Source organism: Amborella trichopoda, unplaced genomic scaffold (assembly GCF_054954075.1).
Source record: "Amborella trichopoda isolate Santa Cruz 75 unplaced genomic scaffold, AtrichopodaSantaCruz75HAP2 v2.0 scaffold_141, whole genome shotgun sequence".
NCBI classification, from domain to species: Eukaryota; Viridiplantae; Streptophyta; class Magnoliopsida; order Amborellales; family Amborellaceae; genus Amborella; species Amborella trichopoda.
Genome location: NW_028283098.1, coordinates 1 through 4,607, shown reverse-complemented (window position 1 = coordinate 4,607; position 4,607 = coordinate 1). Strand labels below are relative to the sequence as shown.

The 4,607-nt window shown below is 37.6% G+C and overlaps 1 long non-coding RNA gene across 1 annotated transcript; it reads left to right on the top strand.

Moving 5' to 3' along the window:
• Positions 1–876: 876 nt before the first annotated feature.
• LOC110006503 (uncharacterized) lies at positions 877–4,517 on the top strand. Its single transcript, XR_002279519.2, has 2 exons — positions 877–1,708; positions 4,077–4,517. It is a non-coding gene; the product is annotated as an uncharacterized LOC110006503 (long non-coding RNA).
• Positions 4,518–4,607: the final 90 nt, after the last annotated feature.

Genomic DNA, 4,607 nt, shown 5'->3' with positions numbered 1-4,607 from the left:
ATGTTTCTATACTTCCCTTACATCATGGAAGAACTATCCTCCCCCTACCATACAACCATCCAAATTTGATCAATAGAGCCACTCACCGTTTGATCTTAGATCCGACGTTTCTAAGTATTTTATTTTTAGTTTTTTTAATAAAAATTGTATGAATATTAAATTTGGTACGTACCATCTTCTCATTGAGGCGCACCTATAAAAAATATTAAAAATAATTTTTCGATAAAATATAATGATCAAAATACTCCTTAAAACTTTCAAGAGTATTTTCATCATTTTTATTGAAAATATTTATATATATATATATATATTTTCCGTGCGAGTTTAATAGAGGATTGGATATTCAAAATTTGATGTCAAAACTGTATATAGAAAAAATAAAATAATTATAAAAAAATAAAAAATAAAATAGTGTATAAAAGTGACATTGTGATTAAGACAATCTTAACATAATTTAAGCTTGCCCTTTTCTTTTTACCACAAGCCTCTCTCTCTCTCTGGTGAATGTTCCTCCTTTCCCCAAAGTGTATGAATCCATAATTTAACGTAAAGCAAATGGAAGCCAGCTAGAAAGAAGAGAGATTCCATAATTAAGGTCAAGCAAGTGGAAGCCAACTAGAAAGAAGAGCAGTTACCGTCAATCTTTCATATGAATAATTGAGGAGAAATTACGCACCGAAAGGTTAAAAAAAAAAAAAAAAAAGCAAGAAACGGGCCCGGCCCTTTGCCTTTACTTGACTGTAAATCACAAAAACTCAAATCCATGTATGTTTTATGAGTTTTCTATAATGTTTAAATCTTAAAAAAGATGCTTCAAAGTTTTCATTGTGGTCTAAATTGTTGATTTTAAATACCATGGAACTTTACTCCTTCAATAATTCTCCAATCTAGAAAAATGAGTGGATGAAAAACAGGAGGAGTACGAGAGGAAAGACATGGCTGAGAGGGTTGTGTCCAAATTGTTGGCCGTTCTATAGACTCGGCAAGACAGGAGCCAAGCTCATGCCGGAGGTGCAGCACAAGTATGAAAAGAACTTTGAAAGATTGGCGATGACTCCCCCTCTGAGTTGGAGGGGGTAGTAGACTTAGAAGCCACACCAATTGATGACCAACCGATTGCGAGATCAATTACGCAAAAGGTTCTTGATTGCATAAATGATGAAAAGAATCAGGTTATTGGTGTGTATGGTATGGGGGGGATCTGGAAGACGGCTCTAATTGAAAATGTTCATAATCAGCTCTAATCTAATTCTAGTTTTGACATTGTGATATGGGTTAAAGTGTCTCTTAATCCAAATATGGGATGCATGCAGAGGTTTTGGGCCTCAATTTGTCCATGGTGAATATTGAGAAGGTGAAAGATGAGCTGTTGAAGATTCTAAGAACTAATAGGTATTTGCTGATTTTGGATGATGTGTGGAAGAGATTGGAACCGAAAGAAATAGGAATTCCCTGCCCAACTGTTAAGAATATGGAGGCCAACATAAGCATTGAAGTAAAGAAATTACCAGAGCCAGAAGCATGGAGTAAGCGGGTTCCCATATCACCTCTGCATCAAAAAAACCCCATGCCAAAATCATTCTAAAACAATGTGATGGTTTACCTCTTGCTATTATCGCAGTTATACAGGCTATGGCCAACAAAAATACAAGTGGAATAGTGGGAGGACGCCATATCCGAATCAAGCAGTCTGCTTCAAATTTATGCGGTATGGTTGAGATGTATTTATCCTTTTGAAGTTTAGTTATGACAAATTAGATAATATTCTTAAGTCTTTCTCTTTGCCTTGCTTAAAAGTAGGACTAGGGTGATCTAGTACGGTGGGCATTTTTTTTTTTTTTTTATGTTTTTCACCGACTAAAACACTTACAATAATTTTTTATAATTATTTTAATTCAAAAGAAATAAATAAAATAAATAAGACGGCCATCACTTGCTACCACTAAGAACAATCAATTTTATTAAATAAAGAGAAGAGGAAAACAAAACTGAAAAATTATAAACTTCATAAATAAAAATTGTCAAAAGATTACTTCAACCGGTCTTTGAAACATCCCACACCGAGTCTCCTCCTCCAATGGTGTGTAGGATTAAGTGGAGTGTACCCCCTAAAAATTGCTAAAAAATTACCTCAACCGGTCTTTGACAGGTCTCCTCCTCCAATAGTGTGTGGGATCAAAAGTAATGGTACGAGATCAAAAGCTTAACTAGGTGGGGTGTGCCACCCCTTACAACCTAATTTATGAGAGGGAAATCTCCTCCAATGGTGCATGGGATCAAAAAATTACTTAGGTGAGGCGTGCCAACCCTTACAACTTAATTTATGTGAGCGGGGTCTCCTCGTGCGTGGGATCAAAAGATTACCTAGGTGGGGGCGTGCCACCCCTTACAACTCAGGGAGAATATTTAGGAGAGAGAAAAAGAACTTATTTTATGAGAGAGAGAATATTTAGGAGAGAGAAGAATAGAGCCTAGATTGGGGTGTGCCCAATAGAGAGATAGTAGGAAGTTCCTAACTCTTTTATAGTATTCCCCCTAAGTATACAAACTTTTCAAGGTACATAGGAGGTCTTGAGACTAGGTCGCTTCTTCTAAGTTGGGGTTCAGGTTCGAGATCTAGTTCGCTTCTTCTACGTCAATGGCCTCCTCAAAGAGATCGCTTGTTTGTGACTAACTCTTGCTTTAAGGAACTCATCCTCAAATAAATGGGCATTGTAGCTCTCAATAACCGCTTCATTCTGGAGGTTGTAGAATCGATGGCCTTACCATGGTCAGGGCAGCCAATAAATAAAATCTTGATAATTTTGGGATCTAGTTTTATTCTATTTTAGTGAAGGATTAGAACATAGGCAGAGCATCCCCATACTCTTAGGTGATCGAGGGACGGAGCACAACCAGTGACCATCTCATGAGGAGTAAGAAGAGTTGCTTTGGTGGGAATTCGGCTCAGAATATACCTTGTTGTTAATACTGCTTCTCCCCATAAATCTAGAGAGGGCTTTTCATGCCCCATCATACTTCTCACCATTTCCATAAGGTCATATTCCGTCTCTCGACAACTCCATTTTACTCTGATGCGTAGGGCATGATGTATTGGTGAATGATGTCATGCTCTACACACAGGTCCCTAAAGAGATCAAAGGAGTATTCTCCACCTCTATCAGTTCTTAGAACTTTAATTTTCAAGTTGGTTTGGTTTTCTACCTCAGCTTTGTATTCCTTGAATTTTTTTAAGGCTTCGAATTTTGTATGTATTAGGTATATATGCCCATATCACAAGTGGTCATCAATGAAGGCAATGAAATACATTTTCTGACTTTTGATAGCTACATTCATGGATCCACATATATCACTATTAATAATTTCTTCTAGGTTAGAAGCTATTTTTGCCTCGATAGAAATTTTCCTTGTTAACTTTCCCTGCACACGCGATTCACACACTTTTGAAAGGTCACCTTTATAATTTTGAAGATTCATTTCCATAGAGTAAGGGCATTCACTAGTTGACCGGACATAATTACATCACCACGGTCTTTCACAATCACCATAGAAAGTAGTGATAAAACCGGCCTTAGCAATTCTGGAAACCGAAACCAAGTGCTTCTTCATTTCAGGAGCATAAAGTAATTGTTTTAGGATTATAATTTTTTCATTTTTCATTTGAGCGCATAGGTGCCAACTCCTAGAACCTCAGTTTTTTAATGTCCTCCCATGTATATGTGTTGCTCGCCTGGCTTTACGGGAGTGAAAGTGCGGAAGCTCTATTTGGTATTTGTGACATGAGTCATAGGTCCCGAGTCAAGACACCAAGACGTCCCATTGGGGTCGGCTAACAATGACTCAAATACCACAAAAACAACTTCTTTTTTATTCCAGTATTTTTGTTGAACCAATAAAATTTTGCTATGTGACATACCTTTTTGCATATATAACAAGTTCTAGTTTCTTTTCTTCCCTTAGGTTCTCTCCATTTATTCTTTTCATCTCATCGCTTCTTATTCTTGTTCATCTTCTTCCCTTTATTAAATTTGAAAACAGTTTAGATTTTACCACTTGAACTGGTGCTTTACGTGCAGCCCTTCTTTATTCCTCCCCTATGAGTAGAATGATGAGCTCCTCAAGCTTTAGAGCAGTTTGCGGGGTTGAAAGTGAAGTGACGAATGACTCCCATGAATTCGGCAATGAGTTCATCAAGTGAACCACCTGCATTGGTTCTATTGATCGCATGCCAGTTGCCTCCATCTCTCGAACTAGAGCACGGAAAACATGCACATGATCAGATATCTTTGCTCCCTTGTTCATCTTCCACTCGTTATATTTCTTCATGGCCATAGCCTGCCTCATCACAGTTGTATCCGCATATTCTTTCTCGAGCCTCTGTGCATTCCTTTCGCGGTCTTTATTAACTCATACTCAAATACGTATGAGTCAATCATTGAGAGCATATGATGATATTCCTAGCACACTCATCTTTGTGCTTCCAAGAAGCATATTTATCTTTAGTTTGTTGAGATGAATTAGACCTCAAGTGGTAGCGGCGATCTTCAGCTAGTACACCATCCAAACCTTCCTCATAGAGGACATATGTTATTTTGTGCTTCCGTGAG